This window comes from Puma concolor, chromosome C1 (genome assembly GCF_028749965.1).
Source record: "Puma concolor isolate L17-30 chromosome C1, mPumCon1.1.hap2, whole genome shotgun sequence".
In the NCBI taxonomy this organism is placed as follows: Eukaryota; Metazoa; Chordata; class Mammalia; order Carnivora; family Felidae; genus Puma; species Puma concolor.
This window is the reverse complement of record NC_141674.1, coordinates 61523193-61550604: the sequence shown is the minus strand read 5'-3', so window position 1 is coordinate 61550604 and position 27412 is coordinate 61523193. Positions and strand designations below refer to the sequence as shown.

Below are 27412 nucleotides of genomic sequence, written 5' to 3'. Positions count from 1 at the left end.
TTTCATTTGTCCCCAGGTATTTTTTTTATTCCTCTTTGATTTCTTCATTGACCCATTGGTTGTTTAGTAGCATGTTGTTTAGCCTCCATGTATTTGTGTTTTTCCATTTTCTTTTCTTGTAATTGATTTCCATACCGTTACAGTCAGAAAGGATGCGTGGCATGATTTGACTTTTTAAAAACTTACTGAGACTTGTTTTGTGGCCAATATATTGTCTATTCTGGAGAATGCTTCATGTGCACTTGAAAAGAATGTATATTCTGCTGTTTTGGAGGAATATTCTGCATATATCTCTTAAGTCCATCTGGTCCAATATATAATTCAATGCTACTGTTTCTGTATTGCTTTCCTGTCTAGATAATTTATTTCTGTGAGTGGGTTGTTAAAATTCCCTACTATTATTGTATTACTCACCATTTCTCCCTTCATATCTATTATTATTTGCTTTATACATTTAGGTGTTCTCTTGTTGGGTGCATAGATATTTACAATTGTTATATCCTTTTGTTGAATTAATCACTTTATCATGTAATATCCTTCTTTTTCTCTTGTTGTAGTCTTTGTTTTAAAGTCTATTTTTCTGATATAAGTATGGCTACCTGAGCTTTTTGTTGCTTCCAATTTTTATAGAGTATCTTTTTCTAGCCTTTCATTTTCAGTCTGTATATGTCTTTAGGTTTGATGTGAGTCTCCTGTAAGTGGTATATAGATGATTTTGTTGTTGTTGTTGGCCCATTCAGCCACTCCATGTCTTTTGATTGGAACATTTAGACCGTTTACATTTAAAATAATTATTGATGGGTGTGTACTTATTGTCATCTCATTAATTGTTTTCTGATTGTTTTTGCAATTCTTCTCTGTTCCCTTCTTTTTTTGCTCTTTCCTTGTTTTTTGATGACATTAGTATTTTGCTTGGATTCCTTTCTCTTTATTTTTTGTGTATCTAAGTTTTTGGTTTGTGGTTACCACTAGGCTCATATACAACATCCTGTGAAGAAAATAGCCTACCGTAATTCACTGGCAATAATAGACAAATAATGTAAAGATTCAGTTGTATGCCCCCACAATGCTCCCATATTCAACCAAAGGTTAAATGTCATGGTATATTAAATGTCATGGTATATGAATTACACTTCCAGTTTCTTGATATAATGTCTGCTAAACTAGCTTTTGAGTAATTTTTTTCCTTAGATTCATATTGTTGATCATTAAGACAACCCGTTAGAAAAGGTATTTGTCCTGATATGTTTTTTTATGTATATACCATATAAAATATTAAAATGTCATTTTTGTATGTCAATACAGCTAAAAAATTAAAGAACATGAAATAATACGTTGTCATAGTAGTATCTAAAAACGAAGTCACAGACAAAGCTAGTTGATTTCTTGCAGCTTATTAGCTGATAATTATTTATAGATCTATTTTTGTAAATTTACTATATATGAAAACTATTTCTGAGAGTTTTCAAAGTATTAACTCAATAAGTAACCCCAACAATTCCATAAAGATACTATTATCTCCATTTTACAGTTAAGAAAACAGAAGCATATGAAGTTTACATACCTTGTTCAAAGTCATGCAGCAATGACAGTGTCTGATTCTGTACTTTATATTCTCTTGCCATTTAAGGAAATAAAATCTATTATAAGGAAAATATCCATGTTTGCAAGAAAAGATATTGTTGAAATTTAAAACATCTATATATCTATCTGTAGATAAGATGACATATAAAGATTGATATACATATACATATACATATACATATACATATACATATACATATACAAATAGATACATAAACACACACACACACACACACAAAAGTGTACATGGTGGCTGCCATAGTTCCAATATCCACTTTAATTTTAGCTTTAAGAAGCCCAAATCACCTTTATAATGGTACTTTTTCTAGATGTCTACTAGGTCTGAATCTGTGCTCATAGATTTTGATGTACCATGTGTTAAGTTTTAGTATATTTAATGCACTGTGGGAAAGAGATTGAGATTAAAAATGGAGTAGATGCCTGGGATCTACTGTAACTAGTAGATTACAGTACTTGTCTACTGTATCTAGATCCAGTAGATCCTGGATCCTTATAACTAGAGTACAGCAAGAGACAGTTTTCCCTGGGAAAGGGAGACTTACTTGTGGCAGAATATTCAGTGGACAGGGGAAGTAGTGTTAGAGACTCCTCTCAATGTGTTCTTCTTTGTAAGCTGATTTTTTTTAAAGAAATTAATTTCAGTATGGTTAACATAACATGTACATTCAAGTGTACAATATAGTGATTCAACCATCTATACATTACTCAGTGCTTATTAGGATGAGTGCACTCTTAATCCCCTTCACCTATTTCATCCATCTCCCCACCCATCTGCTCTCTGATAACCATCAGTTTCTTCTCTATAGTTAAGAATCTGTTCATTGGTTTGTTTATTTTTTTCTTTGTTCATTTGTTTTATTTCTTAAGTTACACATATGAAAAAAAATCATATCATATTTGTCTTTCTCTGACAATTTTCCCTTAGCATTATACTCTCTACTTCTGCCCATCCTGTTGCAAATGGCAATATTTTGATCTTGGTATGGCTGAGCAATATTTCATTGCATGTATATCTTACATTTTCATTATCTATTTACCTGTTGATGGACATTGGGCGTCTCCCACAATTTGGCTATTGTAAATAGTGCTGCAATAAACATAAGGGTGCATATATCTTTTGAAACTAGTGTTTTCATTTTCTTTGGATAAATACCCAGCAGTGAAATTACTGAATCATATAGTAATTCTATTTTTAATTTTCTGAGGAACCTCCATGTTTTTTACAGTGGTTGCACCAGTTTGCATTCCCATCAATAGTGCACGAAGGTTCCTTTTGCTAGACGTCCTCCATGACCCCTGTTGTTTCTTCTGTTTTTTTATTTTAGCCTTTCTGACAGGTATAAAGTGATATCTCATTTTGGTTTTGATTTGTATTTCCCTGATGATGAGTGATGTTGAGCATCTTTTCATGTGTCTGTTGGCCATCTGTATATCGTCTCTAGAGAAATGTCTGTTCATGTCTTCTGCCTTTTTTTTTATATTGGATTATTTGGGTTTTTTTTTTTTTTGGTATTGATGTTGTTTTGGTGTTGAGTTGTTTAAGTTCTTTGTATACTAAGTTCTTTGGATACTAAATCTTTATTGGATATATTATTTGCAAATATCTTATTCCATTCAGTAGGTTGTCTTTTGGTTTTGTTGACAGTGTCTTTCTCTGTGTAGAAGTATATTTTGTTGTAGTCCCAATAGTTTATTTTTGCCATTGTTTTCCTTGCCTCAGGAGATATATCTAGAAAAATATTGCTATGGTCAATGTCAGAGAAATTACTGCCTGTGCTTTTGTCTATGATTTTTATAGTTTGAGGTCTCACATTTGGGTTTTTTATTCCATTTTCGGTTTATTTTTGCATATGGTATACAAAGTGGTCCAGTTTCATTCTTGTGCATGTAGCTGTCCAGTTTTCTCAACACCATTTGTTGAAGATACTTTTTTTCCCATTGCATATTCTAGCTTCCTTATCCAAGATTAACTGATCATGAGCATGGGTTTATTTTAGTGCTCTCTACTCTATTCCATTGATCTATTTTTCTGCCACAAAATATAATTTGATTTTTACAGCTTTGTAGTATATCTTGAAATATAGGATTTTGATATCTTTAGTTTTGTTCCATTTCGAGGTTGCTTTGACTATTCAGGGTTTTTTGTGGTTCACACAAATTTTAGGTTTGTTTATTATTTTATGATTTGTATTAAATCTGTAGGTTGTTTGGGTAGTACAGACATTTTAATAATATTTGTTCTTTTGATCCATGAGCATGAAATATCTTTCCATTTCTTTGCATTGTCTTCAGTTCCTTTCCTCATTTTTTTTTATAGTTTTCAGAATATAGGTTTTCACCTCCTGGTTAGGTTTATTTCTAGTAATTTTATTCTTTTTGGTGCAATGTAAATGGAATTGTTTTCTTAATTTCTCCTTCTGTTACTGCATTATTAGTGTATAGGAGTACAATGGATTTCTGCCAATTGATTTTGTATCCTGCAACCTTACTAAATTCATTTATCAGTTCCAATAGTTTTTTAGTGGGGTCTTTAGGGTTATATATATATATATATATATATGTATGTACATTATATGTACATATATATACATATATATGTATATATGTACATGTATATGTATATATACATATACATATACCTATACATATATATATGTACATATATATATATATGTATATATATATATATATATGTAGTGAATAGTGAAAAGTTTACTTCTTCCTTACCAAAATGGATGCCTTTTTATTCTTTTTCTTGTTTGATTATTGTGGTTAGGACTTCCAATACTATGTTGAACAAAAGTGGTGAGAGTGGACATCCTTGTCTTCTTCCTGATCTTAAGGGAAAACATTCAGTTCCTCTCCACTGAGTATGATGTTAGCAGAGGGTTTTACATATATGGCCTTTATTATGTTGAGGTATATTCCCTCTAAACTTACACTGTTGAGGTGTTTTTTTTTTTTTTTATCATGAGTGTATATTGTACTCTGTCAAGTGCTTTTTCTACATCTATTGAAGTGATCATATTGTTTTTACCATTTCTTTTATTGATGTGATGTATCATGTTGCTTGATTTGTGAACCACTTTTACATCCCAGGAATTAATCCCACTTGGTTGTGGTAAATGATTTTTTAAATGTATTGTTGTATTCAGTTTGCTAACATTTTTTTGTGAATTTTTGCATCCATATTCATTAGAGATATTGACGTGTAGTTCTCTTTTTTAGTGGTGTCTTTATCTGGTTTTGGAATCAGGGTAGTGTTGGCTTCGTAGAATGAATTGGAAGTTTTCCGTCCTCTTCTATTTTTTAAAGAACAGTTTGAGGAGAATAGGTATCAACTATTCTTTAAATGTTTGGTAGAGTTCACCTGTGAATCCATCTGGTTCTGGACTTTCATTTGTTGGGAGTTTTGTTTTTGTTTTTTGATTACTGATTCAATTCATGTGCTGATAATCAGTCTGTTCAAATTTTATATTTCTTCCTGGTTCAGTTTTGGGAGGTTATATATTTCTTGGAATCTATTTCTTCTGAGTTGACCAATTTTTGGCATATAATTTTCCATAATATTCTTTTATAATCCTTTGTATTTCTGTGGTGTCAGTTGTTATTTCTCCTCTTTCATTTGTGATTTTGAGTCATCTCTCTATATTTCTCTCTCCCTCTCTTTCTCTGTTTTTGATGAGTCTGGCTAGTGGTTTATCAATTTTATTGATGTTTTCTAAGAACCACCTCCTGGTTTCATTGATCTTTTCTGCTCCTTTTTAAGTTTCTATTTCATTGATTTGTGCTCTAATCTTTATTATTTCCTTCTTTCTACTGGTTTTGGGGTTTTGTGTGTTCTTCTTCTACTAACTTCTTTAGGTTTAAAAAATAGGTTTTGTATCTGAGATTTTTCTTGCTTCTTGAGTTAGGCCTATATTGCTATAAACTTCCTTCTTAGAATTGCTTTTGCTACATCCCAAAGATTTTGAACCATTGCATTTTCATTTTCATTGGTGTTCATGTATTTTTTTAAATTACTCTTTGATTTCTTGGTTGACACATTTATTGTTTAATAGCATGTTTTAACCTCTGTATATTGTATTCTTTCCAGGTTTTTTCTTATGATTTCTAATTTCATAGTGTTGTGTTCAGAAAAGATAAATGGCATGACTTTAATTTTTTTGTATGTGTTCAGACTTGTTTTGTGGCCTAATAGTGATCTCTTCAGGATAATATACCATGTGTGTTGAAAAGAATATATTTTCTGCTGTTTTAAGCTGGAATGTTCTAAATATATCTGTTACATCCATCTGGTTCAAAATGTCATTCAAAGCCACACTTTCCATGTTGATTTTCTGTTTGGATGATGTATCAGTTACTGTAAGTAGGGTGTTAAAATACCCTATTGTTATTGTAGTACTATTGATTATTTCCTTTATGTTTGTTTTTGGCTGGTTTATGTATTTTGGTGCTTTCATACTGGGTGCATAATTATTTACAATTGTTATATATTTTTGTTGGATTGTTCCCTTTTTGATTATATAGTGTCCGTCTTTTTCTCTTTTTAGAGTCTTTCTTTTAAAGTATATTTTGCCCATTATAAGTATCACTACCTGAGCTTTCTTTTCACTTTCTTTTCTTTTTTTTTTTTTTAATGCTTATTTATATTTGAGAGACAGAGGCAGACAGAGTGCAAGTGGGGGATGAGCAGAGAGAGAGGGAGACAGAATCTGAAGTAGGATCCAGGCTCTGAGCTGTCAGCACAGATAGAACCTGATGTGGGGCTCGAATCCATGAACCATGAGATCATGACCTGAACAGAAGTCCAATGCTTACCTACTGAGCCACCTAGGTGCCCCTCTTTTCACTTTCATTTGTGTGATCAATGCTCTTTCATCCCTTCACTTCAATCTACAAGTGTCTTTAGATCTTTTAGGCAGCACATAGATGGATCTTACTTTTTAATCCAAACTTCACCCTATGTCTTTTGATTGGAGTGTTTAATCCATTTACATTCAAAGTAATTATTAATAAGTATGTACTTCTTGCCATTTTGATATTTATTTTATGGTTGTTTCTGTAGTTGTTCTCTGTTTCTTTCTTCTCTTGCTCATGGTTCTCTCCTGGTTTGCAGGCTTTTTATAGTGATACACTTAGATTCATTTTTCATATATATATATATATATATATATATATATATATATATTACTAGTTTTTGTGGTTACCATTAGGTTTGTATATAACATCTTATCCATAGAACAGTCTATATTAAGCTAATGGTCCCTTAAGTTTGAACCCATTCTTTACTCCCCACTCCCACATTTTTAATATTTGGTATCATAATTACATCATTTTATTTTGTGAATACCTTGACTGATTTTTATAGCTATACTTAATTTTAATGTTTTTTATGTTTCCTACTTTGCTTACTCCTACTTATATTCTTTTTTTTTTCACTCAAAGAGTCCCCTTTAGCATTTCTTGTTGGGCTGATTTAGTTGTCATGAATTCCTTTAATTTTGTTTGTGTGGGAAACTCTATCTCCCTTTTTTTTAATGAATGATACCCTTGCTGGACAGAGTATTCTTGGTGGAAGTTCTTTTTTTTTTTTTTTAATTTTAGTAATTTGAATGTACTCTGCCAATCCCTTCTAGTCTGCAAGATTTCTGCTGAAAAAAATCACTTAATAAACTTACAGAATTTCCCTTTTATGTAACTATTTTATCTTGTCTTTCTGCTTTTTAAAAAATTTTTTTAATGTTTATTTATTTCTGAGACAGAGACAGAGCATGAGTGGGGGAGGGGCAGAGAGAGAGAGAGAGAGGGAGACCCAGAATCAGAAGCTGGCTCCAGGCTCTGAGCTGTCAGCACAGAGCCCAATGTGGGGCTCGAACTCACAAACCATGAGATCATGACCTGAGCCAATGTCAGTCACTCAACCACCTGAGCCACCCAGGCGCCCCTTGTCTTTCTGCTTTTAACATTCTCTCTTTATTGCTACTCCTTGCCATTTTAATTACTATATATCTTGGTTTAGACCTCCTTGGGTTAATTTTGCTGGGGGCTCTTTGTGCCTTCTGTTTCTTTCCTCAGATTTGGGAAGTTTTCAGCTGTTATTTCATCAGATCAATTTTTTGCCCCTTTTTCTCTCTCTTCTCCTTCTGGGGTCCCTATAATGCAGATGTTACTGTGCTTGATGGTATAACAGGGTTCTCTATTTTTAGTTTTATTATTTTTTCCCTCTCTCCTGTTCAGTTTAATTGATTTCTATTATTCTGTCCTCTGTGTCACTGATCTCTTCTTCTGCTTCCTATAGTCTACTACTTATTACATCTAGTATATTTTAAATTTTAGTTGTTGAGTTGTTCATCTCTTTTTGGTTCTTTTGGTTCTTTTTGGTTCTTTTTTTATGTTTTATATATCTTTGTTGAGGCCTTCCACTCTTTTCTCAATTCCAATGAGTCTTTATGACCAATACTTTAAATTTTCTATTAGGCATATTACTTATCTCTGTTTCATTTAGCTCTTTTATGGTGATTTTGTCCTGTTCTTTCATTTGGGACATATTCCTCTGTCTTCTCATTTTGTCTAACTCTCTGTGTCTATTTGTTTTTGTTGGGTAAATCAGCTATATCTCCTGATCTTGAAATTAGTGGCCTTGTGGAGAAGAGTTCCTGAAATGCCATACAGTCCAATGTTTCCTGTTTCCCAGATCCTTGTACTTCAGGGGTGCTTCATGTACCCTACTGTTGTGACAGAGCCACTTTTGCCTTCAGTCATTGGAAATGGCTACTTTGCCTGTTGTGGACAGTGTTTGGTCTCTGTGTGGTTAGTAGGCCAGTATGGAATCACCTTGGGTTTGCTATAGAAGCTATATCACAGAATTGCAGGGTTCTTTTTCCTGTGTTGTACCCTGAGAAGCTTTTGTTGGTCCATGGGACCTGCAGTCAGACCGGATGTCTGCTCCCAGCCCGCTGCTTGGGCCACAGTCTGACTGGTCTGTATGGTTATCTTCTCTCCCAGGGTGCAGAAGTCACTTTGGTGTGGTGCTATTCCCTGTTGGGGATGCTTGCACATTGCCAGGCTTATAGAACTCCTTTGGATGGGCTGAGGCTGAGGGCATATTGGAATGGGCAGGTCTGCAGGAGAATCTGAGGGCAGGGCATTGTTTGCACAGTCTGCTGTGGGAGGGGACCTGGAGTGGAGACCTGGCTGGAGTGGGTGTATTCGCAGGAGAATACTGCAGCGGGGCACATTTTTAACATGTTAGGTAGCAAGTATTGTTGTTGTGCTGGTTCCTGCAGGTATCTGTGTGTCTAGGCTGGGGGACAGGAGGAAAATAGCACTCACTAACTCTTTGTTCTTGGATAAGTCTCTCAACAATTCTTGCCCCCCCACCCCAGCATAAGCTCTGAGATTAATAAACAAATCTTCCTTTCATATACCCTAAACATTTTTCAAACCGCTGCTTCTATCTTGATCTCTGTTGAGGTGTTTGTTGCCCAGTCTCTTTAAGGGCAGGGACTCAGTTTCATGTTGCCTCTAGGCTCTCCTAGAGCTGATTCTGCTAATTTTTAAAGTTCCAAGAGTTAAGCCTCACTGTAAGAACTCACAAAATTATGCCCCTCTGGTTTTCAAAGCCAAATATTATGGGGATTTGTCTCCCTGTGCAAGTTCCCCATGCTTGGGGTGCTTGGCAAGCTTCCTTTCCTTTCCAAGAGGAAAGCTTCCTTTCCTCTCTCTGCATTGTGGCACCCCTCCCTCCTTTAGGTCCATTTAGTTCCTGACCATGTCTCTGCCCTTCCTACCTGTTTCAATGTGGATTTGCCTTTACATTTAGCTGTGGAGACTATGTTCTGCCAGTCTTTGAGTCATTTTCTGGGTTATTTACACTGAATTGGGTGGTATATAGTTGTTTCTATGGGACAAGTTATGCTTAAAGTCCTCCTACTCCACCATCTTCCTCAGAAGTCCTGGTAAGCTGATTTTTTTTAAAAAGGAATAGTCTGACTATATAGTATGCTGTTGCTTACTGGTTGTGTTGTATTACCAATAACCTCACAAATTAATAAGAAATAACTTGAAAGCATTCTTGTTTTCTGCTCATGTTGTTTTGTTTTTCTTTTCCATTTAATCATTAACATAAATCATATTTGAGTTGCTTGCAAGAATTTTATGTCCATATATTGCTCTTTTAATTAGCCTACTAAGAAGGACAAGAGGCTTTAACTCAGTTAATGTTAGTGAGTCCAGCATGTGCTAAATTTGTTTTCCAGCTTCAAATATTTTTTGCTGTAAAGAGAAGATACTACTTCAGTCTTTCATCCCGTGGCTGTGTCTATATGAAATGAGGCAATAACAGTAAATCAATTCCATTAAAGGTTGGTTAATTTAGGAAAGAAAATACCTGCCATTTAATTTTAGACCCAGTTTGTTTTATTTCTACCTGATGACAATGGGCAGACCCGATAGCTTTATAAATACAGAAATATATAGTAGAACAGTCATTTGTTCATTTGTTAAATAATAATTATTAGTAGCCTGAATTTTTTCAGATACTATATTATGCTGAGATATTCATGAAAATAGAATATCTGCTCTTTAGTACGTCCCAGGGTCATGGGAAACAAAGGTGATGTTAGCTGGGATTTATTTAGAGACTATGTGCATGGCAAAATGCTGGGGATTTTATATGCATAATTCCATTTAGTTCTAACAACAATTTGAGAACTTATACATGATTATTATTTCCATGTTATAAATGACAAAAAGAAATTTATGAAAGTAAAATAAATTTTTCAAGTACAAACTGTTTGGCTTATTTACAAAACTTGCCTAGAAAGGTGGGGGCTGCCATCAATTCCCCCTGTGCTCACATGTAACTCACTGAATGACAGATGGCATCTTTTGCCCCAACTCTTTGAATCTGGTGTGGCTTTGAGTGCTGTGCCATTTCCAAGTCTAGCCCTGGCAATTTTTGCTATCTATTCCTAGGGGATCCAAATACCATGTTAGAAGTCCAGGCTACTCTCCTAGAGACAGAGGTTGTAAGAAAAGTAGGTGGAACCAGACACATGCAGAAAGAGATAAGCTTGGAGTCTTGCTCAGTGTAGGCTTCCAGTGATTTTAGTCTCTCCCAGCTCTTATCCAACTGGAATCTCAGGATACCCCAAATAAGAACTACCCCATTCAGTCAGTCAATTCACAGACTGAGTGAGATAAATTATTTTAAGTCACTAAGTTTTGAATTGGTGTGTGACTCCACAATAGATAAATGGGGCACACAATTATATACTCTCAAGTGTTCTAAACCAGAGGACTTCAAAGTAACTATAATGTTGTAAAACACCATTAAAGGTTTTGCATGTCTCTATTATTTATATCATTTTGTCATAAATAGTATTTACATTTTATATGTTTCATGAATTCATTTACTTATGTTACTCACATTTCCTATTATATTATTTAGATTAAATATATATCTAATAAGAAAGAAATAAAAAATGAATTAAAAATAAGAAGAAACACAATTTCTAGTATTTCATCGTTCAACCTAAGTTTTCCCATCCTAAACACATTTTTGGATGTTCAGACCATGGTTTAGAGATAATTACTCAATTGTTATTCATATCGATAGTTCAATACTGCTAATACTAAAGCAAGATAATTCTAATGTTAAAGAAAAATACAGGGTATATTTATGATATAAAAGTAAAAATTGCTTTTGTGTGCCTAAGCATTCAAAGAATCACACTGAAAAGATATATGATGAGTATCTCCAAATTTACAGCAATTGACATTAAATAACAGCAGAAAACCCAGGTAACAAAGGTGCCTGGTTTATATAATCATATGTCTTACCAGGCAAATCCAAACTCCTATGGAACCAATGTGATAAAATGAAGGAAGGAATTACTTCCTGATAAGTAATTATAAAATAAAGCAGAGGCATGGCCAATAATATATGATAAAAATAAATATGTAATATTCATAATCTTTAACTACTAAAAAATAATATTTCAACTATCCTAAAATAGATATGTATGTTTAGTTAGCATATTTCAGATTGAGGGCTTCATTATATTTTATGATGAGTGTACAGAATATAAAATACTACTATCAAACATTTGATTCCAAACTATTTGGCTGGTTATCATAAAGTTTAAAGATTCTAGTGATTCTAACATCACTTCTTATAAAATTTAGAAGAGCATTGGGTAGATTATTTGATTTGTTTAGAAGTTTAGAGATGATGATATCTTTCCATCTTTTTCATGGCTTTTTATTTTTTATTTTACATAGCACTTTAAATCATCAAAACTTTTTTCCATGGATCATTCATTTAGTTCTTCATTTGATACATATAATCTAGTGCATCTATGAGCCAGCCATCTTCAATATACTTATGGTAGAGTGATGATAAAATATATATATATCCCTGTCCTCATGGAGGTAATACTGTAGAAGAGATAATATATATATATATATATATATATATATATATATATATCTGTCCTCATGGAGGTAATACTGTAGAAGAGAGGAGAAAAATAAACATGGGATGCATAAGTGCATCATTCCATATAGTATTTTACAATGTGATCATTGCTTTGGCACAAAGAAAATGCATAACAAAGTATAGGGGGTACCAGAAGTGGGGGTATAATACAGTGATCAGGGTTGTCTTCACTGAAGGAAAGACATGACATACAGGCAAAGCTTTACTGGTGCAAGTAGCCATCAGTCACAGGCTCTTAGGAACCTGGTGTGATTAAGGAGAAGCAGAACCAGATGGCTGAAGGAGGGTGAGGAAAGAGAAGAGGAATGTGTGAGAGGGACAAGAGGAAAAATGTGATAAAGACCTTGACTTTCACTTTGAGTTAAATGAGAAGCAACTTCAGGGTTTTCAGCAGAAAGTTATGTTTTATAAATATTACTAAAACTGCTTCATTGACAACAAATTCTAAAGGTTAAGGAGTGTACATGGAGGGCTGTTGGAATTATCTTCCAAAATACTATTTATGACTCAAATTAGATTGAATTTTGTCTCTCTCTTTCCATGTCCCTGTAACTAGTCTGTCTCTCTAAAAGAGAGAATTATGTGTACACTTCTATATACACTTGCATTATGAACATATTTCAAACACGGTAAAATGTAGAGTGAATGGATCCTTGCTATTCACCTCAATTACTAACTCAGACAAAACTTGTTTATGTATATCCCACCAACCTCATACCTCCTCCACATCCCTTGGGTTATTTTGAAGCAACTTTATGTATTTTAAAGATACAAACTAGAGATGAATTGGATGTAAGTTAGTTAGTCTTGAGTGATCACTGAGTTTTTGGCCAGAACAACTATGAAAATGAAATGGCCATCAGCTAAAGTGGAGGAGAGCTATCGATGGAGCACGTTTGAGGGGAGATGAGCCACAAGAATTTTCACATATATTGATTTTGATATATCTATTTAGCATCTAAGTGTATCTATCTATTCAGACACTACTATTGGAGCATTTAAATACCTAAAGTCATCATTAGAAAGGCTAGGCGTGGAGTTTTGGCACATGGTATTTGTGAAACGGTGCCTCTTATTTCCTGTCTTTTCTTGGCTCTTTTCCTTAATTCTTAAGGAAAAAGGGGCACAAAAATGCTCATGTTGCCTAGTATAAAAAATTGTTCGGGGTGCCTGGGTGGCTCAGTCGGTTAAGTGGCCGACTTCGGCTCAGGTCATGATCTCGCGGTCCGTGAGTTCGAGCCCCGCGTCGGGCTCTGTGCTGACAGCTCAGAGCCTGGAGCCTGTTTCAGATTCTGTGTCTCCCTCTCTCTGACCCTCCCCCGTTCATGCTCTGTCTCTCTCTGTCTCAAAAATAAACGTTGAAAAAAAATGTGTTAAAAAATTGTTCAAGAAGTACCTCTAGGTTGATTGATCAGGTACTGGTAATTTATGAAATGGTTGGATTTAAAATAATACATGGAAGGTCACTTTTTACCCTCTTCGGTCTGCTTGTTAGAAGCTATAGAAAGTTCTGCTGCAGGGACCCTTAGTAGGATCACCAAGAAAAATATTGATGATTTGTAAAGATGGAAAAACAAAAATGAGGGGATATTTTAATTACCTTTATGATTTTCTTAATACCCAATGATAAATTTAGCAATCCCATAATGAATCATAAAATGTCAAAGAAAGACCTGTAGATTCGGCCACAGTTGAAAAGCAACTCCAAACTGGGGCCAGATGTTTATTATTTTATTGAAAATAAATCAATTTAACAGACTGTTACTAACATGAGCTCTGGAATCAGTAAGGCCTATACCTGAATTTTAGCTTTGCCACTTTCCAGTAGTATGATCTTGAATAAGTTATTTCTGTTTGCATTTTTTTCTTGCTTCTAAGATGGGAAGACAAATACTAACTTTTAGTTATGTTATGAGGATTAAATATGTTATGAATACTAATGTGAATCACAAAGTACATTTCATATAGTAAGTTCTCAATATACGTTAGCTATTATTACAGCATAAGTAAAAATGGACTTCTAATAACTACACTAGTTCCTCATCATTCTGAACTGCAGAGAATGGTAGGTTTTATTAGATGTGATAATGAAGCACCAGATGTCTTTGTTCACATACACATAACCTAAAACGTTAAATGGCACAGACATTAAATCACAAACCAAGGAGACTTAAATGAGGATCATTTCCTTTGTGGATGCATAAACATTTCTTTTACCTTCGCAAAGCGTAAGAATGAGAGGCAACTTTAGAGATTTTTGGGAAAAAATGGCAAGAATTAGGTCAGATCACACACTGATCACAAACTTCTAGGAAACACATTGTAAGGAATGGTCTCTCTTGCTCAGGGGATGGATTAAATGAGCTAGTAATTGGATAGTCCTTGCCTTCCCTGACTTCTCTGAATACAAATCAAGTGTTCAGATGGCATTTCCATAATAGGTAACTGCAGCAGTTACGAACTTTTTTTTTCAAAGCTACAATTCACAAATTTCATCAATGCAATATATATATATATTAGATTTATATATAATATATATTTCATCATAATATATAATATATAATTCATCATAATATAAATATATATATTTATATAATTCATCATAATATAACAGGTTATATATATTATTCATATATATTCATATATATTATTCATATACAATATCATCATAAATAATGAATATATAATTCATCATAATATAAATTTCATCAGTGCAATATATATATATATATATATATATATATATATATATATTTTAGGTTTTAGAACAGATTTTATCTAATTTTATTTTAAAACTGTCCTGAAAGCCTAAAAGTGAGGTTGTTCCACTTTCTCCTGATGGATACTGTAGGGGGGGTAAGTATATACATACATATGTGTGTATGTATATATATATATATATATATATATATACACATATATGTATATATTTTAATGGGAAATTTTGTGCTTTTAAATTTCATATGTAGAAAACTTTGTGTCCAAAGATGGTACTGCTATCAGGTAGAGGTCATAAATATATTTTTAGTGAAGTATAGACCATGTGTTCTAAATACTTGATCTATGTCAACTCCAAATATGTTATGGATATTTTTTATATATATTTTGATTTATTTCCTACAATACTTCATTAAAGAGTTCAAGGATTTACTCTCAGAATTTACACTCAGCCAAGGGGCAACCAAATGCAATACAAAGAATTGGTCTGAAGTCCATGCTGAAGGCCATACCAAGTCTCTTGTTTCAGAGAAATATATAACTATATCTATAGATATATAGTTAGGTATTGATATAGATATTTATACTAAATTTAGTCAAAAAAAAGTGAAGTAATTTTGTTCTGTTAACTTCTCTAATTCAAGAGGAAAATCCTGGAGAACCAACCCACCATGTTTACCATTTGCATTTTAGACACAATGTTCTATTTGCCCATTGAATTACAGTATCCCTTCTTGTTACTCTCTGTCCATTCACTGCATTGACAGCCAAGATGAAGTCCCATGACCTATGGTTAGGATAATCTGAAACTCCTATACAGGAGTCTGGATCTGAACGACTGACATGGGAGTGAGAGAGTGACTGGGTTTCATGTGTGGGAGTGCGTCATGGTGGCATGCTGGTGCTGCATGTGTTAGAATGGTGGTGTGCAGTGGCAGTGGTTGGTGACAACGGAACCTTGGCTGTATTGCACTTGCTGTCTCACCTCCAGAAAATAAATTAGAATAAAGTAAACAAGCACAATAAAATGTACAGAATAATAAATGCTGTAACCATAGCATAAGCGATAAAAAGCCAATATGAGTGTGTGTTGGGAATGTGATTTAAGTAGAGCGGTCAAAGAATGATTCTCTGAGAAGAGGTCCTTTGAGAAGAGAGCTGAATGACAAAATGATGCAAGCCATGAGAATAATTCGGGGCTAAATGGATCAAATAGAGGATATGACGAATACAAAGAGTATAATATGGAAGTGAGGTTAATGTGAACTGGAGAAGGAAACTGCATAGCAAGATGTGAGGCAGAATGGCATGAGAGAAAGTTTATTTGTTGTGTAGCATGAAGATAATCATTGTATTAGCAACTATGATCCGAATTGTTCCCAAAAGGAAAGAAAATGCTCTCAATCTAGTAAAATATCCATCAATCTTCTTGGAAAGTTAAGGTGAGAAGTTGAGAGCGTATTTTGGAGGAAGGCAAAAAAGAAAGTGCTACCTAAGAAATAAACAAGAATTTGGAAGACAAGTGAAGAAGACCAGAAAGTAGGAGGTGAGAACCAAGAGTCACTTTAGACTGCTGGAGCCCAAGTTGATGGAAATAAATCCAGGGTCTTCTTGAAAAACTGAGATATTTAGTGTTTAATTTTCAACTTTCTGTTTATTTGTTTCCATGGAACCATTATATCTTAGCTTCCATTAAAGTTCTATTACATACAACTGCCTGTGTTCAGTGTGGGAATGGAGATAAGGAAAACAGCTCTGGGATACAAAATGGAGACAGAATTTCACAGAAGCCAGAGATGGACATGACATGAAGAGAAGAAATATTGAGAATTCACAGAAATCTTAGTTCCAGACAATTTTACAGGTACCTTAAGAGCGGAGTGAAAATAACCTTTGCTCCTGCACCATCTTCTTCTTCATCCCCACAAAATAATTATTTCTGATAAAATAAATGTGAATTAAAAAATTTGTAAAAACAGACCTTCCCTCCTCATCCATGTATGATGATTGCTGTATCAGTTCTCATGGGACAACACAAAAAGGAAAATGTTCAAAATTAAATTGAAGATCAGAGAAAATGCACTTAAAGTAATAATTTTGGAGACAGACTAAAGCCCCATGAAATTACATGAGGTTCAAAATTACTGACACCTCTGTTTAAATATCTTTGCATTCACCTGACTGGTAAAGATAAAATCAACTCTGTGGTTATAGAAAATAATATCACTGTAGTGCCTTGTCCTCTGGACAAACAACAAAAATACAGAGACCAGGCTTTCTGGTGTTTTGTTTTTTTATATATATAAAATGAACATATTGGTTCCTAGTTTTTAAATCAGTTTGCTTGTTCTTAGGTGGAGGGAGCAGGTAAAAAACAAAGCTGTCAACTCTGCACTATTTTGAAGGTGACATCTGCAAATGCAGGTTTCAATTCTTCCATTGTCTGAGCCCCTTTAATCATTCATATTTGCAGCTGTCTGAAAGAGCGCTTCATGCGCATCCCTCTCCTTGGGGCAGAGGAATGGGACTGGCTATTCATTTAGTCCACTTAGAAAAAACCCAAACCATGTATTCTGAGATACTGAGCCTATCTTTTTCGAGTTGCAGCTGTTTTCTAGCACCCGTCTCTTTATCCTTCAGAGAAGGAAAAAGAAATGACTCTATTTATTGCTTAGAAAAATATGTATCTTCTTGAATTTGCTGCAATTAGATTTCTAAAATTGCATGCATTGAACTTGTATTGCTCTGGGGTTAAGAAATAATAAGGCATGTGCTTGATTACTGGAAAAGCTTGTTCTTGTCCATATCTCATAATTTTTAAATTTATTCAAGAGTCATCGCTGCTATTTCCATCAATTTCTGCCTCCCTTTGGTATTCTGGACACTATAAGGTCAGCAGAGTGGTCTTAAAAGAATTTACAATGCTCCCTGGGGGGCTAGCTTTATTGTCTGGATTTCTCTGTTTTTACTATGGAAAATGTTATGGATTAAAGTATCTAATGAATGCAAAGGTAATTGCAAAATGTATAATACCCAAACAAAAGTATCATATAGATAATGTAGACAGATGTTTGACTTAACAGAAAGAAGGGGTATAGAACTGATTATAGAGTTATCATGAGGGCAGAGGTATTAGATAAAGCATAATTTTATCTGCATTGTATAATAAAGGAACCAGTAACAGACTAGTTTTTCAGATCACTGGCTTCAAGAACTCTGTTACAAAATATTAACTTTTATTTCTTGTGTCCCTGAAATCCTTAGGACAGAAAATTGGAAATATGCAAATAAGTTGGGATACCTGGGTGGCTCAGTCAGTTGAGTATCTGACTCTTGATTTAGGCTAAGGTGTGATTTCAGGGTCTTGAGATCAAGTGCTGCATCAGGCTCCATACTGGGCTTGGAGTCTGCTTAAGGTTCTCTCTCTCTCTCCCTGTACCCCTCCCCCTGCTCCTGGGTGCTCTTTCTCTCTCTTTCTAAGAAAACAAAAAGAAAGAAAAGTGCACAAATAGGAATACTATAAAAGGGGTTGAAAGCAATCTTATTGAGTATGGGTAGCATGAAAGCAAGCATTCTTCTATAGATTCCTGAACAATGGTGGCTTATAATTTACTAGATAATTATGAATATTTCATTGTAATCTTATATTCCATAACAATCAATTCATTTATTCATTCATTCATTCATTCATATCAAATGTTTACTACTATCTACATCTAAGAAAGATAGCAGATATTACTAAAAGAAACAATCATTATTAAAAAAAGCGCCATACCACTGTAATCAGGAATCTGAACTAGATTGTTATTTTTCTTAAGCAACATTACAGGTGGCTTACTCTTACATTATAATGTTAAAAAACTTACATATTAAAATGGTTAGCTGTTTTGTTGAGTAATTATTAACCAGTTTACTAAACAGTCTGAATTCAATGAAGATATAAATGTGAAATGGTTTTGTTTTTCACCAGTTATTTCTTTTAGCCATGCTGTGTCAAGCCTGCCTTTCCAGGGCATTAATGATACCTCAGGCAGATCTCATTGCCTTCCAGTCATTTTCAGTTCTGTCTATCTTTCTCTGGTTGGAAATGTCAGGCTTCTATCCAAATTAGTGGTTACCTCATTCCATTTTCCAGCCCTGCCCAGGCTTCAGCTTGAAGGACTTGATTTAGTAACCTAGTAAGAAGGGCCTCAGTGAAAACTTTCAGGGCTTCCAGCAAGGATGAACTTGCTATGCAAAATACTTGAGACAATGTTCCCTTTATTTTGAGAGACGGAGGGAGGGAGGGAGAGAGAGACAGACAGAGAACAAGCGGTGGAGGGGAAGAGGGAGAGAGAGAGAGAGAGAGAGAGAATCCCAAACAGGCTCTGTGCTGTCAGTGCAGAGCCTCATGTGGGGCTCAAACTCATGAACTGTGAGATCATGACCTGAGCTAAAATCAAGAGTTGGATGCTTAACTGACTGAGCCACCCAGGTGCCCCAAGACTATGTACCCTGGTAGACCATCGAAAGTTAGTAATTAGAAAGAGCTTCTTTACTTCACTTCAGTTAAAATGGGAAGTGAGCCGTGACTTTATTCTTTCTCCTCTCCCTCTGCATTATTTTACCTGCTTTGGGATTTGCTTCATTGAAACTGTTTTTGTTCTCATTTGATTCCACTTCTCTGGCTATCATCCATCAGTCCTCTCAATGGCAGGCATCCAAATCCTGTGGGGTGCAACTAAAAGCTCTTTAGAATGAATTTCAAAGGTCTCTTTTTGGATCGGTCTCTCAAATATGTCAACTCAATCTCTGAGATCTCACCCTGGGAGATCCACCTGATGTCCTCCAGGGTCTTCATTTTCAGGAGTAGTGTTATTGACAAAATGGTAAAGTCTGACTACTTTGCATGGTGTCTGCATGGCCTGTGTGAAACTCATGTATCCGGGCCATGTCAAACTGTGGGGAGCTCAGTTTGCTCCCCTGAGGGCTCCCTTTATCTACCTCCATATCACCTGCAGTCCTCTTCTACCATTCCATATATAAACACAAAAAGTAGATCAGAGAGGATTCCACATAATCACACTTCTATTCAGGGTTTGAGATACCAATCTTGCCATCTTGAAGTCAACAAATCTCTGTAAGAAACTCTTGGAGTTCTGTTTACTTGCCTTGGTACTCCCCACTGGACTGAAAACTGATGGCTCTGAAAATTTCCCATGATCTCAGTTCTTCATGTACTTCAATAGCCTAGGCATTAGTTAGGGACTGAGATGATGGTTGGGTAACATAGCCTTACAAGGCTTAAAAGAGTTTTCTCCCAAGCTTTGCATGTAAATAGCCATTTCTAGAGCAGCAGAAAAACTGCCACATCACTGGGATCAAGGGTTTCAAACAAATAACTTTTATTATTTCTATAATTAAAGAAAGCCAATAAAATAAGCAAGAATGCATAGGGTTCATAGAGGTAGTACAAAGTGTTAATCTTATGGATACTGTGTCAGAAATGTCTGCTGTCAGAATTCCTTTACATTCACAAACTGGTCATTCTAAACTCTAAGACCTAATAATATATATCCACTCTCACCGAAGTTTCCTGAAAGTGAGAATACAGGAGGGCACAGGGATTCTGATGACATGTAGATTACAGAAAAAAGATGACAGGGAGATTAGAAAGGCCAAGTACAGACAAACAACAATGGTTTTCCTCTGGTGGGCATCAATGTTAAACATGAGGAGTTTCATAAGTAATATAATTCATAACTAATCCATTGCAAAACTTGCCTTGGAAAAAGATGTTGCACAGCATCTCTATTTCTACCACTATTTTTTCATGTACCAAATATTTACTGTGCACTTGCTTTGTGTCTGCACTGAGACACAACATTGAGGTTGAAATATACGTTCTTTGCCCTCATGGGACAATCATACAAAGTTTAAGGAGTTGTAAGATCTTAAGTGCTATGATAAACACGTTTCAATGAATTTCACATTACAAAATTGCTTTTAAAAGTAAAGGGCTTGAAGTTAGGGACAGAAATACGGAGGCATTTGTGACTTTGAGTAACAGAGCAATATGGCCATGTTTATGTTCTCTTATTTATAAATTGGACAGAACTATGGAGGATAGACAAGGTGAGGTTTAAAGTTGGAAGAGGAAAAAAACAATCAGAAGGTTACTGAAAAGATTGATTTCTTACACACTTTTCATACCTTGCTAACATATCGTTTTAGAGATATCTGGGTTAATGAGATATGGTTCCTAACATTAAAGAACTTATATGCTATTGTGGAAAATAAGTGTTTATGTACACATGTGCAGGCGTGCATAAGCACATGGTAAAGAAATCGATGTTAAATGAAATGACTGGCAATTTCTGGCTAGTTAACTGCATGGCTTCCAAGTTCTTGGTGTCATAGTGAGCTCTGGGGAACAGTAGTTGTGGAGTACTTTTTTACCCATTTTTATTCACTCAGCAAAGAATTACATTTTCCCATCTGCTATATGACATAGTGTACAATAATCCGACATAATAAATTATCATTAGAAATCCAATACAGTGTCCCAAATAAATTAATAGAAATTAAAATGCCCTAATTTAGGACTTAAATATTGCCTCACTCTAGTGCCCTGAGCAAGCAAACCACTTAACCTCAACCTTGGTTTCCTCAAACTGGGAGTTAACAAGTATTTACCCACCTCATAAGAGTGTGAGGATTAATTAGTTAATGTTTATAAAGTACTTTAAAGAGGAAAGGAGCTGAATAAGTAGTGCTATTAATAGGATAACCACTTAATTTGATTTTAGTGTTTGAGAACAATGCAAGTCTAATTCAGCAGTTGCCACACAGCTGCGGTTGCTATGCGTTTAGAATGAATTTATAATACATCCTCGGTTTCTGAAAGAACAGTGCCTTATAAAGCAACTACTATAATACTAAAATAATATGTCAACTATTCTTTTCAGAAGACTGCTGCTCACAAGGACCTAGAGTAAGGTGACTTAAGCCCAGAGAGCCTTCATCAAACAAAAGCTGCATGGAGAACGTTGAGAAGGGTTCACAGCCTCTACATGAAATGATAGCCAGCATTTATTCAGCTTTTACTGATTTGCAGGCACAGTTCTAACTGCATTATATGGATCATCTCATTTAATCCTGGCAACAACTCAATGACGGTACTCGATTTGTTCCATTTCATGCGGGATATGAAAGTTCAGAAAAGTTAAGGAACTGGACCCAAAATTTATAGATGGGGACAGGGTTTAATCAAAATCGTACTTCTTTGTGGTTAAGTATTGAGATTTTTTTGTCTCCTAAAAATGAACATGTAAATTTAAAGAACTTATGTCATGTTCCCAAATTCCCTATAACAGGAATCCTGCAGTTCCCATGTGTGGTGTCCCTTAACGTCCACATATTTACTAGGCAAGTCCCTATATGTATGACTCTTCTTTCCATTTTTAAGCATCGAGCTCATCTCTGTCTCTCAAGGTAACTATAAGCAGGTTATAGAGACTTGGGTACATTATAGAGACTCAGGTACATTGATGATGTCAGGATTAACCTACTGCTCAGGATCATGGGAAAGATGACACGATATAGCCAGTCTTTTAATGTTTCTGTACCATCTCCTCCTTGCTGTCCATCTGCCTCCTATGCTCTATCCTGGGTTAGTACATGCATTTAATTACTCAGTTTTCACTAACTCCAAGACCCTTCCAATCTGTCTGAGCTCTTTAATTCAGTGTTCTTGCTCCATGGTAGGTCTCCATTCATTGTTTACCACCCCTACTTCATCTAAAGCTTTGACTTCCTAATTTCCCAACCCTATAGTTTCTGGTATATTAAAGATGACCAATACATATTTTCAGAACTGAACAAAATATGTCTAGAAAACTTGGCAGCAATTCACAACTGCTACCCTGGATGAGTCACTTTTATGGACTCATCTAAGAACTTCAAGGTCTCTTTCCCTTCATCACGTAAAGGGACTTACAAAGAAGTGCTCAAGAATCCTTACTAATCCTTGCTTATGTGATCATGGTCACTGCATTAAGTGAAAGTAATTCATATACATTGTAATAGAGTAGTAGTTGGGACCCCAAGGAGGGAATTTCAGAAAACTCCATCTTTGGGATCCATGAGATTAACATATAGTCATGGCCAACTGCAGAAACCAAAAGATTATATCCTGAATATATATACCAGATTTTTTTTTTCAAATTATAAACTGAAGTGATGATACATTAGAAATATGCAGAGGATATGTACATAACATGTATAATTAAGTTAGATTGTATCTACTGCCTTCTAGTTTTAAAACTCTGTGACTCTAATGATTTCCTACGGTTATAGGAATTTTAAGACCATACATATTCTTGAATCACTCAATGGCCTAGGGTTATTGTGATATGTGTCATGCCATCCTTTTGATATGCTGTAAAACATTGATGTGGGAGTTATTTATTCCTCATTATCAACCTGAGGTGTACAAATAATATGTAAACTGGGCTGTTGAAAACTTCTGATCTCGAGCACTTTCATATTTTACCATTGAGGAAACCAATGGTTGCAGAATTTAAAACACTAAGAGTTTTACAGTTATGACAATAGTGAATCACAATTAGCAAACAAGTCACTTGCTTTCTTCATCACACATTCCTTTTCCTATGTGCCTTTATTCTTTTTTATACCACCATTCTCTTCATAAAATAGCTCACATGATTTATATGCAGTTTTGCCATGGAACATTACAGGATGCCAGAATTGAAAGGGAACTTAAGGGTACTTCAACTTTGTAGATCAGTCAATTGAGAATGAAATTTGCACAACGATGCAAAGCTGTTGCTGTTCTATGGCAATTTGAGCCCTAGTCTGAGTCCAGTGATCTTTCACTACACCATCCAAGTAGTATTTTAGAGGAGAAAACTCAATGTTTGAAATAAAATATGAATTTATTAATGTGATAAAATATGATTGATTCCTCAGTTTGCCATAAGATAATGTGTTTTTTTGTGAACTGTTTTTTTTAAATATATTTTTTCAACGTTTATTTATTATTGTGAGACAGAGAGACACAGAGCATGAGCAGGGGATGGGCAGAGAGAGGGGGAAACACAGAATCTGAAGCAGGCTCCATGCTCTGAGCTGTCAGCACAGAGCCCGATGCAGGGCTTAAACTCACAAACCTCAAGATCTTGACCTGAGCTAAAGTCAGACGCTCAACTGACTGAGCCACCCAGGCACCCCATAATGAACTGTTGATTGTACTGCCCCAGTTGGCTATGTGATAACTGGACAATTATAAAGTGGAAAACCAGAAAGGATCTCAGAGTACCACATGCAGTCTCTTTGCATACTCTACATAGAGAAATCCAATGAGTAAAGTAACATGCAGCAAATATAGGCCAGAAGACTTAAAGCTAAAATCTACCTTTCTTCGTTCCCACTGTTAGATATTTCTGGTAATATAAGGAGTACAGTTTATTTTTTATTTTATTTATTTATTTTTTATTTATTTTTGAGACAGAGAGAGACAGAGCATGAATGGGGGGAGGGTCAGAGAGAGAGGGAGACACAGAATCAGAAGCAGGCTCCAGGTTCTGAGCTGTCAGCACAGAGCCCGACGCGGGGCTTGAACTCACAGACTGTGAGATCATGACCTGAGCCGAAGTCGGACGCTTAACTGACTGACTGAGCCACCCAGGTGCCCCACAGTTTTATTTTTTAAGTTGTATGCATTTCATAAAAAAAAAAAAAAAACAAAAAAAAAACAAAAAAAAAAACAAAAAAAAACTAATAATCACAGACATGCTTTTTTTTTTATTTTTTTTTTAATTTTTTTTTTTCAACGTTTATTTATTTTTTTGGGACAGAGAGAGACAGAGCATGAACGGGGGAGGAGCAGAGAGAGAGGGAGACACAGAATCGGAAACAGGCTCCAGGCTCTGAGCCATCAGCCCAGAGCCTGATGCGGGGCTCAAACTCACGGACCGCGAGATCGTGACCTGGCTGAAGTCGGACGCTTAACCGACTGCGCCACCCAGGCGCCCCCACAGACATGCTTTAAACAGTAAATTAGACATTTGTTTTGTTTGTTTGTTTGCTTGTTTATTTATTTTAATAGAGAGAGACAGAGTGTGAGCAGGAGAGGGGCAGAGAGAAAGGGAGACACAAGATCTGAAGCAGGCTCCAGGCTCTGAGCTGTCAGCACAGAGCCTGATGCGGAACTCGAACACATGATCCACAAGATCATAACCTGAGCCGAAGTCAGGGTGTTTAACCAATTGAGCCACCCAGGTGCTCCTAGACATGCATTTTAAAGGAAAAAATGCATATACTTTTTTTCACTCACTTTTACAAATATGGAGTCATTGAAAATTCTAGCACCAAACATATGATTGAGATTGCAATTTCTTGATTTTGTAATACTCTTTGTAACTGGATAATGAATCTTTTGTATGTTCTCTATGTAAACCTTCTCTTCTGAATGTTGGCATAAATGATTCCATTCCATTATTATTACCCTCCATTATGGGGGCATCTGTCTTGTAGACTGTTGTTTCCCATGTCCATTTTAATGAAGGTCTGTCAATGAACTGGGAATCAAGTGTTTCTGCCTATCAGCTCACTGTCAAAGAGAAAATGCTAGGGGAGATGCAAAAGCGCTGGCAGCAGAATTTTGGCTAGGGTCACTTAGCTTTGTGTGCTACAAGCAGTTTACCACAAACCCTATAATTTCCTTTGTGAATATGCTCGATTAGAGTATTTCACCTTCAAATTTATTTCTTTTTTTCTGAAAATTTACATTTAAGCACCTTTCCTTCTTCTTTTGTTTTGTAGAAGTCACTCTATGAATGATGAAATCACTGATACAGGCTTCATTGTTGACTCTCTTAGTTCTGCTGTGACTTTTTCTCTATTGCTCCCTTCTTTTGACCCTATTATGCTCTTCTTTTAAAAGTAGTTGTCATTTCTAATCACCAAATGATATCTGGGATAATATTATGCGAAATTTACATTGGTTGAAATAATGTAACTCCAGGTGGCAGTCAATTCAAGAAAATTATCAGAATGGTGACTTTATCTTTAGATTGTATTAGCATTATGATTTATTGGTTGCTTACATAAAGGTTGAAAAACATACACTGGAAAGCTGAAAGATGGCTTTCCCAGAGGATATCCAATTTATATCATACGAGATTGCGAGGTGCTTACAATTTGATGTCTATGTTTTTATTTTTCCTGGTTCCTGTTCAAGGCTATCCCCATAAAAATTCTTCTAATAGTTGTCTTCAGGTGTGGGAGAAGGAAAGGGAAAGATTTACCTTCTGTTATTCTGTTATTCTGTTGAGTCAGCTCAATATTAAGAATCAGGGATTAAGAAAAAAGTGAGAAGGAGAGAGAGAGGCAAACCATACACAGACTCTTAACTATAGAGAACAAATAGAGTTACTAGAAGGGAGGTGGGCAGGCAGGGTGGTGGGCTAAATGGGTGATGGGCATTAAGGAGGGCACTTGTGATTGAGCACTGTATGTTATATGTAAGTGTTGAATCACTAAATTCTACAGCTGAAACTAATATTACACTATATGTTAACTAATGGGAATTTAAATAAAAACTTTTAAAAAAGGATCAGGAATTAGGAGGTTTCAGTAAATTACATAACAATTCAACAACAGATGAACACTCTCAGTGACCAGGGCTGCCCAATAATGAGAAAGATAAAATAAAATGCCAAGTACAGGACAGGAGAAAAGAAAAAGTTACATCAGGATGGGTGCTCTGTGTCATTGTCTCAGTCTTAAGGAGGATTAAGCCAAAATAAATCCAAAATGGAAACATTTTCAAATGAAAAGCCCTGCCTCATTAGTCAAATCAGACATCTAAATTGAGAAAGGATAAATTCTGTCACATTTTGGACTTGTTAAATGTCTGGAAATATTTTCAAATGAAAGATTTTCCTAAAATTCAATGCAACAAAATGTCAGTCTCTTTTATCCTTAATTTTAAAATATCTGAGTAATGTAGACATAAAACTTATTCATATGCTTTCAGATTATTTTAGAGTCATCTGATTAAAACTTTGTTTTTTGGGACATTTTCAAGAAGACAGCTTTAAAAGGTTTCTCATTCAATTAAATAAACTTGGTGAATTTAGCTGTTCTATTTTGAAAATTTGCTATCCAAGGCTACATTGGTCATCATGTATCCAGCCATTTGTTTTCCCTTTTTCTTATAAATGTTTATTTGATGATACCAATGACACATGACGCAAACATTTTAACATACATTATAAAGTCAAATGAAGGGTGTTATAGGACCCTTACTTTTTTGAAATAATAAAAATTAAGCAATCTAGAGAATGGTATTGAGCTCGGTAAAATATCAAAGATCTTATTTTTAATAATCTCCCTCATGTAGTATAATTGAGAAGGCAATTATTGATTTTATCCATAGAATCTGTGATAAGGAAGATATGTTTTCAGATAGCAGGGAAATTGAATACATACTATATGTTAACATTCTTCACATCCTTTAGCATATCATAGTCCATTGTTTCATTTATTGAATGAAGGTTTATACTCTCTTTGTTCTGTTGT

General features: G+C 35.1%; 1 long non-coding RNA gene across 1 annotated transcript in view; it reads left to right on the top strand.

The window, feature by feature from the left end:
• Positions 1-22680, top strand: part of LOC147578099 (uncharacterized) — a 69476-nt gene extending 46796 nt beyond the window's left edge. The window contains exon 3 of the long non-coding RNA XR_015254195.1: positions 21775-22680. This is a non-coding gene — a long non-coding RNA (uncharacterized LOC147578099). The remainder of the gene's footprint in view (positions 1-21774) is intronic.
• The last annotated feature ends 4732 nt before the right edge of the window (positions 22681-27412 follow it).